Source organism: Salvia hispanica, chromosome 6 (genome assembly GCF_029641045.1).
Source record: "Salvia hispanica isolate PSC_SH4W2 chromosome 6, Shi_PSC_v1, whole genome shotgun sequence".
NCBI lineage: Eukaryota > Viridiplantae > Streptophyta > Magnoliopsida > Lamiales > Lamiaceae > Salvia > Salvia hispanica.
Genome location: NC_142697.1, coordinates 33,195,216 through 33,209,263, shown reverse-complemented (window position 1 = coordinate 33,209,263; position 14,048 = coordinate 33,195,216). Strand labels below are relative to the sequence as shown.

General features: G+C 34.8%; 1 protein-coding gene and 1 long non-coding RNA gene across 2 annotated transcripts in view; both read left to right on the top strand.

Moving 5' to 3' along the window:
* The window catches only part of LOC125207127 (protein SRC2 homolog), a 59,406-nt gene that overhangs the window by 41,322 nt on the left and 4,036 nt on the right, over positions 1–14,048 (top strand). The window lies entirely within an intron of this gene.
* Positions 7,590–9,496, top strand: LOC148923635 (uncharacterized). The gene is made up of 2 exons (XR_016132368.1): positions 7,590–8,117; positions 8,531–9,496. It is a non-coding gene; the product is annotated as an uncharacterized LOC148923635 (long non-coding RNA).

Genomic DNA, 14,048 nt, shown 5'->3' with positions numbered 1-14,048 from the left:
GAGATAATCAAACAATCTATGATACATATGCAAACAAGTCTGCCACATGCCATGCTAAGATTGCATCTACTCCAAAATCTAAAGGTTCTCATTGGTGGTGCATTGTAATTTTAATTGTGGTTGTCATTTTAGTATAATCCTTTTGTTCATATATACATCCTAACTCCAAATTTTAACTAAATCTTGGTTATTATATTTATTTGTATAGTATTTTCAGCTAAATGTTATAAAATAAATAGTTATAGAAAGAGTAAATGTTAATTTTGGTCCTAAATATATGATCAAAATACGAATTTGGTCCAAAATATCCAATTTTTTGAAAAATGAGTCTATAATAAATGAAAAATGTCATTGAAGTACTCCTTTTTTAATGGTTTCGTCAAAAAACTAACGGTCAACAATAATTGCATAATGACATGACCGTTAGTTTTTTGATGGAACTCAAAAAATGACTACTCCAATAAGGATTTCATTTGTTATGAACCTATTTTTTAAAAAGTAAATATTTTATATCAAATTCATATTTTAATTACTCCCTCCGTCCCCGATTAAGAGTCACATTTTTCCATTTCGGTGCATCCCCAATTAAGAGTCACACTTCATTTTTACCATAAATAGTAAGTAGGTCCCACATTCCACTAACTCAATTCACTCACATTTTATTATAAAACCAATATAAAAAAAATGGGTCCCACGTTCCACTAACTTTTTCAACCAACTTTTCTTTACATTTCTTAAAACACGTACCCGGTCAAAGTATGACTCTTAATCGGGGACGGAGGGAGTATATGTTTAGGTCCAAAATTGATCCCTAATTTTATAGAGTACAAATAAGAAAAGAAAAAGTGGGTGGATACTGGATAGTGTAAGTTGTCAATGCTCTTTAGACTAATTGGCCCCCAATATATTTCCTGTTCGGAAGATTAAATATTTAACTAATATATATGCAAGTGCTCTAGACTATAATAAGTACTAGTAGAATTTTCTTTTTGACGCACTGGGTGGATTAAAGTATTTAACTATTAATTGTGTATCTGCAAGTGCTCTAGACTATAATTAGTCGATTTTGCACGCTATTAGTGAAATTTTACTTGTAGTCATCCACATTTGATATAGTCAGCTATCCCAACCCACACACGCACGATCTTGTAGTTGTTGATCACTTCCACTAAATGAGCAAAAGTTATGGATATACTCAATGGCGGATCCAGAAACTAAATATCGTGGGGTCGAACCATATAATAAATATCTAATAGTATAATTATTCATATAAAAAATATATTTTAATTTAAATACTATAACTCATACTAATATCGATATTCTAAACTAAATATTCACCCTATCGCATAAAAATAGACTATTTTGCCAGAGTCCGCTCTATAGACACTTCTATTTTTTTTTAACTATTTTTCTCTTTTTTGAGGTAGACCTTATTTTCCACAAACACAATATAAATCACTTTTTTATTTCTCTATTTTTTTTTTTTACTAAATGTGCATTAAAAATTTCATTTCATCCCAAAAGTGTTAATGGGACGAAGCGTGTATAATTTTTTTCGTAACATCCCCAAATTTGAAATTTCAAAACTAATTTTAATATGAATAATATAGTTGAAAATTTAATTACTCCTTCCGTCCTAAAAGAATATATACTTTGGGTTCGGCATGAGTTTTAATGCAAAATTAAAGTAAGAGAATAAAGAGAAAAAGTAATTAAAGTATAATTATTGGAGAATGAGTCTAGGAAAAAAATTTCAAAATTGGAAAGTGCATATTATCATGGGACAAACTAAAAAGGAAAGAGTGCATATTCTTGTGGGACGAAGAGAGTATAAACTAAAATTAGATGAAATTGAGAAATATTTATTTTATATTATATTTATTGAAGTATTACGTGTTTATTATAAATAAGTTGATTTTTAGATATATAAATACCAGTACTCGTAATTAAAGTTAATTGAATTTTTAGATTTGAATATATATTTAAATGATTTTCGAGAACTAATACAAATTAAGAAAGAAAGAAAAGTTCAATGCCCATTCTAATTACAATTAGATAATTCAATTTAATCTTAAGATAAATTATGCAGTCACGTGTCATCTTTCTTGATGTCTTTTGATTTATTTAATTTTAGTTTACAAGTAAATATAAGGAAGATAAATTTTAGTTCTCTCTCTTCGCCCAATGCACCACTAACCCATTTCAATTTCTCTCTCTTCGAAGAAACACGAAAAGGCTCTTCTGAATTTACTCCCTCTTCTTTCTCGACTATCGGCTTCCGTTTTACAGCATCCTCCCTCATTTTCTTCCTTTCTCTCTGTTCAGTCTCATCATCTCACACTGGGTGAGGTGGGGTCGGAGAAGCGAATGCCGTAGGGTCGGAGGCTGATGAAAGGAGCTTCCCGGTGGCACTCCGGGGCCTGTGGTGGGGTCGGCCGACCCCGCCTGACCCCACCTGGATCTGCCGATGGATATACTAATATGTGAACTAATTTTAAAGTGCTAACGTACATTCAATCATGTGCTGTCACGTGGCACGAAAAATGCAATATTGTAAAAAAAATGCAATATACATTTTTAGAAAAATGATAGATGAATTTTGGCAGATTGCATTTTAGTTACAGATATATCGCATTTTTTATTATTGAGTTTTGTATTTTAGATATTAACTGTTTAATTTGCATTTTATATACAGAGGGATTGCATTTATATATTGTTTATTTTGCATTGTAGACAATTTATGTTAAAATGCAAAACTTTACAATATAAAACACAATTTGCCTATAACTAAAATGCAATCTTCGGAAATGCATGTACTTCACAAATGTGTATTGCATTTTTGTGTTTACAATATTGCATTTTTTATACCACGTAGCAGCACGTGATTGAATGTACATTAGCACTCTAATTAACGTTGCACCCTATTACTCCCCAGTTTACTTAGTTATCTTTAACTATTTATTTTTGTCTTATATTTTGGAGCCTTATTATTTATTCATACTCCTATTAAATATACATATTCTATTCCGTTTGATCTTTTATCAAGGGTTAATGGGAAAGAAATTTCAACTTAAAATAATGATGCACGGAGATTAAATCCACGATCTATTTTAATTTAAAACCTACCCACATATACATGCTAAGCTCTGGACTTTATCAATTGCGGTAGTATTAAACTAATTACATCCTCATGTCTATAAAAAAAAAATGCATTCTTTCATTTTTAATATATTCCACAGACTCTTTTATTTTTAATATGTTCCACAAGAATATGTCTAATTTTAAAAAGCTTTTTTTCTCTAATGAGATTGGACACATTCTCCACTTACAATACTTTATTTACTTTTTTTCTCTATCTTTCTCTCACTTTATTAATTTTGCATTAAAATCTATGCCGACAATAAAGTATATATTCTTTGAGGACGGATGGAGTATTGGCTAATAATCAAAAGTTAAATTTACATGTGAAGGCTAGTCTAGGCCTTTCTAGTGAACTTAAGAGTTCTGGTTAGCCCAGCCCAGCCCAACTATAAGATGATTTGTCCAAATAAATATTGCTTTACTTTTCGATCATATATAGGCCTATTAGCGGTAAAGCATTGCAAGTTGACTTTTTTCAAAAGAAAAAAACCGTTGATAGAGTGATTATTTAGATTTATGGTATAATCAAAATCAAGACAAAAAAAATGAAATAAAATCAAGACACTCTTTTGAGTAAGATATAAGTAAGTAATAACCAAGAAAGTCTCTCCAAGTAATACTTCCTTCCTTCATGAATAGGAGACTCATTGACAGCTTCCCGGTTCTACCATTTGCTTAACCAGAGCCGACGGTTTTTACCCAGCGGCGTCACTAACTTTGGAAATTAAGTCCACGATCTATTTTCACCCAAAACATACCAACAACTTGAGGCTAAGCAGTACACGGACTTCCAACAAGGATTTCATTGTTATGGACTTGTTTATCAAATAGTGAATGTTTTGAAGGGAATTCGTATTTTGGTCATATGTTTAGGACCAAAATTAACATTTAATCTTTATTAAATTAATTTCACATTATGTAGCATTATTACTCCCTTCATCCCTGAAAATTTGTTACTTATTCTCATTTGCATTTGTCCCTAACAAATTGTGAACTTTCACTTTTATTCCCTACGTCCGAATTAAGTGAGACAAAACTTTTGGGCATGGAGATTAAGAAATTGTGTTGAAAAGTAGGAGAAAAGAATAAAGTAGGAAAGATAAAGAGAGTAGAGTAGATGATAGAATAAAGTAAAATTGATTCGATGTTTTGTTGTTTTTTTAAAAAGGAAATGACTCTTGTCCACTTGTCGCCTCTGCCGCTCCCACTGGAGCAGCCGGCTCTGACCAGCAATAAAGACCGTGGCTGCCGCCATCGCTCCCACTGGAACAGCCGCCGCTGTCCAGCAACGAAGACCGCCACTGGAGCAGCTTCTCGCGACGCTGTCCTGCCTCCGTCGCCTGGAACTACGCGGCTGCTGCCCTAACCGAAGTCAGGGCTGCTGCTGTCCACGACCGGAGAAGAAGCTGCTGTCCGGAGAAGAAGCTGCTGTGAATGCTGCGCTGCTGTCTGATTAGGACAGCTCCTCCGCCGTCGCCAGGCGACGCAGCTACTGATCAGATCTGCAACTGCGAGGACTGCCCGAAGACGACGCAGATCGCCGCTGCCTCTTCTCACTGGATCTGGATCTCGGATCCCCGATGAAGACAGCGCGGAACGCAAACATATTTAGGTTTTAACCCTTGTGATCATTTAGTCGTTTTCAATTTATTAGATTCATCGCGGTCGCGTCGCTTGATCGTGATCTTAAATCTTAATTAATCGTTTCTTAATTTGTAACAATCTTTTATGTTTATATCAAATATGCACATTAAAATATCTAGCTATTAGCAATTTAAATTGTTCTTGCATATAAAGAACATAAAACACTATAGATCTACGAATACTTGCTTAGATCTAGAATATTCTTGTGAAAAAACTCGAATAAAATTCAAGATTCATAATATTCTTTCATCGATCCAAGTATTCAATCATGGACCACTTTATTTCATGATTCAAACACATATTCACTTAAACACATACATATATGTAATCAATAAACATATAATCTAGTATATATTACTTAGCAGGGGTGTGATCAATTGCTAACTTTCTTAAACTGCTAACTTGCTAACTCATCAATGCAGTGTATTAAAAATGTCAACACGATAATAATAAAATGTCAACACATAATTTTGTTGAAGCTCAATATAGTGTGTTGATATTATGTGTTGACATTTTGATGTCATCATGCTGACATTTTTAATACACTGTATTGATGAGTTAGCAGAGTTAGCAACTTAAATAGTTAGCAATATAACGCACCCCTTACTTAGAATATATAGATCTAATGATGATCATCATAGATCTAGAATATTTTTGTGAAAAACTTGAAGAAAATTCAAGATTCATAATACTCTTTCATCGATCTAGAACATCATATCATAGATCCGAAAATAAAATCAAGAAAAACATAGATCCAACACATATTATAAACATATAACATGTATTGCATTATTTTCGAAAATCCCAAGTTTTAACACTATAATTTTTGAAAAATTCAATCAATCAAATACATAATCAGAGCCTAAAATTTGGCTCTGATACCAATTGTTGGGGCTACCGCAGCGGAAGACACGGAAAACAAACAGGTCCTTAACGGATCTATTTAGGTGATTATGCATTCGATTCCAATTTCATGCAATAAACATAGATCTGTAGAACACACATCAAATATTCACATAAACATGCATATTCGACGTGAATTAAATGTTACCTAATAATCCGACATCGGATTGACGTTGCTTGCTGCACCTCCGAGTGATCCCTGGTTTACTGACCATGTATCTTCTATACTATTCCCTTGTCCTTGATCATCCATCCGTGTGGGCGGATCTTGAATAATCAACAAATAGTTTTGAAGAGATCTAGGTGAACCAAACACAAAACACGAGATTGCCTCGATCTAAACCTATGAATTAGGATAGATCAAGAACAAAACAAGAACCCTAAATCTCCCACGTGCTAGGCACGAAAATCGAGCCAAGAGGGAGAGAGAGAGAGAGAGACGCTAAGAATGGCGGCTAGGGTTAGGGTTCAGTGTGTGTTGTGTATTGTGTGTTGAGCTAGGGTTTCCCATACTCCTCACTATTTATAATAGACTTGATGTGCTAGTAAGGGATCCATGGAATGATTTAAGTGTTGGGCTCATCATTAGATAATTAACTAATTAAATCAAATGACCCATGATTTAATATATTATCAATGGAATATTATTTTGTTCTACTAAAGAATAATATTGCACTCCACCTAAATCACCAAATTACAAATAACTTGGGTCCATTTTATTTTATAATATTTTCCACGTTTAAGATTATCTTGATCCATCAATTTAATTCTTTTGTCTGCTATGTAACTAGAATTAAATTAATTCTCCAAAGAGTTTTTCTAGTTTAAAACTTTATTTATTATTCGTGGAATAAATTCCAACTGCGCAGTTTTCTGGATAATAAATTCATTTTTCAAACACCTCTCGGGAATCACTCCTTAGGGATTTAATCATACCACATGGGCACACAAATTCTATGAAATAATATTCCAATACCTTCATGTTATTCAATTACTACCACCCAGGATATCATGAACTTGAGTTAAATACAAATTCTCACATATTGATAAGTTAAAGTGACGTATGACTGAATAAACAATATTGATATTAATTCCATAGACTATAAAATACTAAAATTTCTGAAATATATTCTTACAGTAGATAGCAATAAAGAATACATTTCATATTAGATCATTTCAGTGGTTTTACCACACCGGTGTTACTAATCTCGTCTTAGGTAAGAGAGAATTATCACAAACACCGCAACCGTACCAATAGGTAGCCAAAGCCTATCTAGGTTGTGAATACGTTTATCTTCTTACTAGATCTGGCCAAGTCTCCTATTGGAAAATTCATGAGGAGATTCATCGAATTTTCCTACTTGACCTTCTTAGTAAAAAGCCTTAGACTTGTTTATCATATTTCAATAATAAACCATTATATTATATTATTTATTCTCATAATTAGATAAATAAGTGGACGTGGCGTTTCTCGTATACATGCACAAGCTGACTGTACAAAGACATGTATGCTCGAAACATCCTTTAGTATACAAACCCCAACACCTTAAGCATTAGAATTTAATTTATTGTGGAGGTTTAAGAAATAATTCCATGAACTCTGCAAGTATTACTCTCCGTGTAAATTATTCAAGTACTAAGTTAAATTCGGGAATTTAATTCCTCATCCAGAGTTATTTAGAAACTCTCTCATCGAAACAATTTAATAATCGTTTGACATTGACGAGCTTAAGATTTATTTCACTGACCCAAACTAAAAACACCTATCTCCCAAAAATAATTAAATTTGGCAGTCCATTATGTCATTAATTCATGCAGTGGCCCAAAACAATTAAAAGAATAAGGCCCAACACATACTATCAATATCCATCGGTCATCTCCCTTTTTCTCTTCACAAATTCCCAACTCACAAAATCCGCTAATCCATTTCAAATCCCTAACTCCCAATTCACTTCTTCTCAAAATCCAAATTCTCAAATCTAAACTCTACGGCGCCTCTTCTCTCTCACGCCGATTGCTTCCGTCGCGACAGTCAACCGCCAGCGCTCTGTCGCCGGCGTCACAGGGTCGTTGGTACTCTCCGTCTCCATCCATCTCTGTCTCTCTTTCTCGCGCCACCGCCGTAGCTAGTGTTGCGCCGTCGGAGAAGGAGAGGAGGCATCGCCTCTCTTTCTCTACGCACATGGCTCCGCTCTCCGGCGAGCTGCAGTTCTGCCTGCAGCTATCTCCGCCATCGTCATCTTCACCTCCGGCATGAGGCTGCTGCGCGGAACAGCGGTCTATGCTATCGGCATCCGGTTCGCGCGACCTCACTCCTCTGCGCCGTTCGACTCTTCGTCGAGCTGTGGTTCTATCTGCGGCTACCTCCGCGGGCGTGCTTGCTGCCACCACCGCTCGTGAGCCACACCGCTTCGTCGGACAGTATCTAAGTGCTTAACCTCTCTTCCTTATCCTCAATTTCTTTTCTTTTATTTTCTTAAGTTAATAGATGAGTTAGGAGGCAGTAGCACCCCTATTTGGGTTGGGGTTTTGCTTATGATTATGTGAAGCTAGCACCTTGATTTGAACTCACTGTCGACTACTATGAAAAATTGTGGATGTAGCATTTCAAGTAAAGCTAGCATTTTCTTTGTGGATTTAACACTTGTTCTCTGAGTTTCCCTTGTTTCATCTATGTGTTAAAGCTCTAAATTTTCTTATCCTAAGCATGAAGTCAAAGAAAGGCAAGGAGTGCGAGTGCTTTACTGTTTTCTTCCATTTATTCCTATCATGCTGTTAAGATCTGAAATGGTGGTGCTCTAAACATGCTTGTGCTTGGTTTCCTACTATTTTTGTGTTGTAGGTTTGCTAAGTGATATCGTTGTGCTTAAGCATGATTGTGTAGTGATTTTCTACATGGATGGAAAGGGAGTCATAAGGAGAGTTGTGTGTTACCTCTTGTGACAGTGAAGAAATGGAAAGAAATGGGCTGCCCTTGTTGTTACTCACAGGTATGTTCCACTCTCTAACTCTATATTGCTGAAATTTCGAAGTGTGTGGGAGGGAGTTCATAGGTGGTGTGGAATGGGGTTTTTATAGGCAGAGTGTGGTGTACTTATGAGGATTAAATGGAGCTGTTCCTCTTTTGTTTTCATGTGCTAGCATATCCCCCTTTTCTGATTATGCAGCCCCTTTATCTTAATGTGGTTTGGTGCCTAGCTTGGGTACTTGGTACTCGGCTAATGAATTCAATTGTTTGATTGTGGCTGGTATAAAACAGGTGCTGCCATAGTGTGGAGGATTTGCAGGATTGACTTGCCCCTTTTGGGTAAGTCTTTGGTCTTCCAACTAAAGAGAGGTTGTCTCCTTCCTCATGTTAAGAGTTTCTTTTAACTTCCTTTGTTCTTTAGTAAGTAAAGTTTGTCTCTACTTTGCAGGTTGGGAGAGGACTTGGGCTGCCAAGCTGTTGTCCTAGACGAGCTCGCTGTCTCGAGTCCTTGGGCTCGCTGCCTCGGGCCCTCGGGCTCGCTGCCCCGGGCCCAACGAGCTGATCGTATATGGTCGCGGTGGAGGAGTGTGACTTGGGCTAGAGGAGAAAGAGGCCCAAAGTGTAGCAAAAGAAAAGATTTTAGTTTCTTACCTTTTTGGCCCATTCATGACTATTTGTAAAGTTTCTTATATTTTTACTTCTATTCATATAAGATGATCATGCAAATTAAAGTATTATTTGAGATGTATGCGAACACCTTCATTCGGGGAAAAGCCTTGTATCCTTATAGCACGTTCATTTTATTTTACAATATACATTAGCTTGTTTTAGTTCCTTCAATTATTTCTTTAACTTTTGTTCCGCAAACTAACAACCTTAGGCATCAAAAGAAAAGGAGCAACGAGTTCCATTTAAAACATGAATCAAGAAAGTAAAGATTCTCTAGTTCGACATTAAACATCAACGGAAAGGATAACGAAAAAAAGCGGCTATTACAAGGCTCAACATTTTGTATAGTTTTGGGAAGAGTTTATGGAGCAGGAACCCCCGGCTTGGAAGAAGGCGCTCAAGGTCAGGTTCGTGGTGATGGTACAAGGGACGGGGTTCATTTTCACCGGAGGTAGCTTAGATTTGTAAGGACGAGGACTAGGAGGAGGATGACGTTGGTTAATTAATATTGATGTATCATATCAAAGATAGCTTGTTTTCTAATTTCTTTATTTTTGGTATGTTTCTGATGTTTTTATTAGGTCTTTCTTTCTTCCCTAAGAAAAGAAGCAAAGTGTATCCATGATTATATGTATATGCATTACAAATTTGAAATTCAAGTTTATTTATGATTTTTTTCTCACTTTAAATATAGAAAGTGTACATCTTGAGTGGAATAAATTTTAAAAAAAATATGAACATCAATAAGACGGATGGAATAATATAGTACTAATAATGTTAGATTTGGATTCCTAAAATATCAAAAAATTTAGACAAAGTATGTCTTAAAGAAGTCCAGAAGTAAAATAGGAAAAAATAAATGGAGAAGAACCTGAAATGTGATTGATGATTTTCCAGAGATATGATGTGGTAATATTTTACGAGTTTAGGGACCTAAAGCGTACGAATCTAATTTTTCAGGGACCAATTATGAAGTTGAGTAGTTGACAACAACCTTAAATTTATCTCAGAATATAATACAGTTTGCAATAAAATGTAATCCATCTAATTACATTAATTATAATTTACCCAATCGTTCATATATTGAGGTGAATACAATTGTGAAAATCAAAATTCACATAAGCGTTTTCGAAACTTTGTCTTTATATATTGATGATGGTCTATATTGTACGACAAAACACATCATATGACAAAAATATTAGAAATAGATAAAAATGAAGGTTTTAAAAATGGGATTCCTTGTGCTGATGGCAATGGTGGTGATATTAGGGCTGACAATTTTTGATCCGACACGATAATCCGACACGAATCTACACGAAGTTAACACGACACGAACACACACGTTTAAGATTTGGGTCCTTATAGGGTCGACCCAATAAGAACCCGAAAATTTTGGGTTGGGTTGGGTCGGATGCGGGTCGGATTGGGTTATCCGTTAAGAAAAAAAAATTTATTTTGATCTTTTTTATTAATTAAAATAATATATTAAATTATAATTATTTTTATTAACTAAAATATTATAATTTTCATTTTATTAGTAAAAATATGATTAATACTATTATTAATTATTTTTTATGTTAAAAAAGTATTACTGCATACTTAAATTTTATTTAAAAATAATTATTTTAATTATTCTAACTTTATTTGTTAGATTTAATTTTAATATACTTTAATTTTGTTATTTGGATTTAAACATTATTTAAATTAATTATTTTAATTTTGTAATATCTTATTTTATCGTGTAATATCAAATTTTAATTATATAATATCACATGTCGGTCGTTATCGTATAGCGTTTATATTGTGTAGTAATTTACTATCATTAAAAGATGACCAATATTTTTTTAGATGACATAAAATCCACACGAATCCGACACGATCGATATTTTTTTGGATGACACGAAATCCGCACGAATCCGATATGAATATGTTTGGGTTGAACCCGATAAAACACGATGATTTGGGTTGGGTTGGATTGGGTTGGGACCTGATAAAATTGGGTCGATATTGGGTTGACCCGATAGCGACACAATCCACACGATTTGTCAGCCCTAGGTGATATTGATATCTTCTGTAGCCAAGGGCGGACCTAGTAAGCAAACTATTTTTCTACTATTTTTATTTTGTGTTTTAAAATTAATGTAAATAATTGAGAAATGTCTTTTTCCCTTATCAAATTAATAGTAAGAATATTGCAAAAATAGCTAAGCCCTTGCTAACATTTTTTTCTGCGTCCGTTTGACTATAGTTGGTAGCACGGCATATACATTTCAGAAGTGCCTGAGGGAATGCTTGGTATCATTCGGCAATATCGATGAAGATGTTTGTTTTGACAAATGCAATAACTATTGCAGGTCATTGCCTCCTCTAAAAACTCAAAGCAACACCAGTCTAGAATAATATGTGTGTTCGCTATGAATATGCAAGCCAGTATTGTGATGATTAATAATCAAATAATAGTGTTCGATCTGCTTTTTAATGTTGTTTTTATAGGGTTTTATATTGTTGAAAAGTAAAATGCAGAAAATAAAAGACTAATGTAGAAAATAAAAGAATACTGAATAACTTTAGAGATTACACTGTGATTGACTTGAATGATTATCTCAATGGTTACACAATCATTAAGCTCAAATTCTAGCTATATATGAAAAATATTTTCTAATTATACCAATATCTTATTGATTTGAGTTTCCATAATCTTTAATTGATTTTCTTCATTATTCTTGCTATTATATCATCTCTTGATTTCTTGTTCTCCTATTAATTGATTTCTCCATTCCAACAATATTATAAGAGGGTGTGTTATATTGCTTAACTCATTCTTAAATTGTTAACTACAACTAAATGATATACATTGGATCATTAAATCAATGTGTAAGATCATTCAGTCACTAATATTAATACGGTGTAAAAAAAATATCAATTAGGAGTATTAATATCAATTAATTAACAAAAGATTAGTTATAACTAACTTTTAAAAATATTTCAAAACTTTAAATGATTATAACTATCTTAATAAAAATTATATTTTTACACAATATATATCAAATTAAAAATAATTTTATAAGGATTCTAACAAGATCTCAATTATATATGTTTCGTGTTGGGTATCAGCGGTACTCAAGAATCGACACACAAACGGAATTTTATTAAACACTCGACAACGGTGTACGAAACACCAATACACAACACCATCACAACACTACGATTCTTGGAGGACACACCTCACAAGAATTCGAGGACACACCTCTATCTCTACGAGGACACACCTCGCACTCACAAACACACACCTACACTCTCACTTAGCTCTGTAATTGTGTACATTAACAAAATAGGCCTAGTGCCTTTATATAGATGACTAAGTCGGTTTATGTAATCGACATTACTAATCTAGAGAACTCTAGCTAATCTATTCTACTTAATATAATAATACAAAATATCTAATCTATTCCAATGTCGGTGGAACTCTCTAGATGTTAAGTAATCATTTCATTTGTAGATTTGATTAATCCATCTCTCTCGGCTCTTCGTGAAGTCAGTGGAGCCTCTATGCTCAATACTCCCCCTCGACACCGACTTTCTTCTCCGTATGTTTAATTGTTCTTGTAGCTTCTGCAGCTTCGCAATATTAAGCTCTTCGGGATGCGTACCTTGACACGATTCTTTAATTGAGTCGGCTTCTCTAAAATCTCCTCTACCAACCGCTTTCTTTCGTGTTGTTCTTGACCTTTGAGCTTGTGATTTCTCCGACTCTTTTTCGGACTCCAAAATCTTTTCTCGTTGCTTCAACTTTATCGAGTCTTTATCCACTTCGGCCTCTGATACTTGTATATCTTTACCTTCTTTATTTTCTCATTGCATTTCTTGAAGCTCCACGTGTTGCTCATCAATTTCCTCTTCAACTTCTAGCAGCTCCAGCTTTATTTCTCCCTTTGCTCCACCTCGAGTCTCTCCTGTCAGGAAAATATCCCACTCGTCTTCAGTTATCATCAATGTGGAATCTTCAAAATCTCAATCTTCTTCTTCTTCTATAATGGAGGACGCTTGAGACTCCAACTCCCCTTCACTTAGAATGGCTAATGCTTCCATGTCCCATTCTTCTTCATTCGGTGATGCTCCGCTAGTTATCACTACATGACCTTCTACTGGCTTATTCTCTGACCGACAGTACCTGGCTATGTGGCCTTTCTTCCCACAATTATAACACATTCCATCAAATCGTCTTTGAGATTCGCTGCTCCGGCCATCTCTGCGTTGTGCTCCCCCTAGCTGAGAACGTCTCTCCTCCTCATCATCATCATCATCTTCTCTTTTACGTCGATAATCACGATCACCTTCGTCTCTTCTACACTAATGATCTCGATCACCTTCTTCTCTTCTTCGCCAACGATCATTTCTGGCAGCACGACCTCTATTGCCAGTGAACAGAGCTTCTTCCTCGTAATCCTTCACTGCTACTTTAGATATCTTATCATCCAAAATCTCTTCATTGGACAAAATATTCTCTAACTCGTCCAAAGTTGGTTGTGTAGCCCAACCGCACGTGGCAGTCACAAGACCCTTGAACTTCGGGTCTTAGACCATGGATGATGATCCTCCTCATCCTCGTCTCATTAATCATGTTATCAGGATCTAATTTTGAAATCTCTTCACATAATGTTTTGACTTTAGAAAAGTACTGACTTGACTTACAGTAAGCTCCTGTTGCGAGATGGAGAATAGC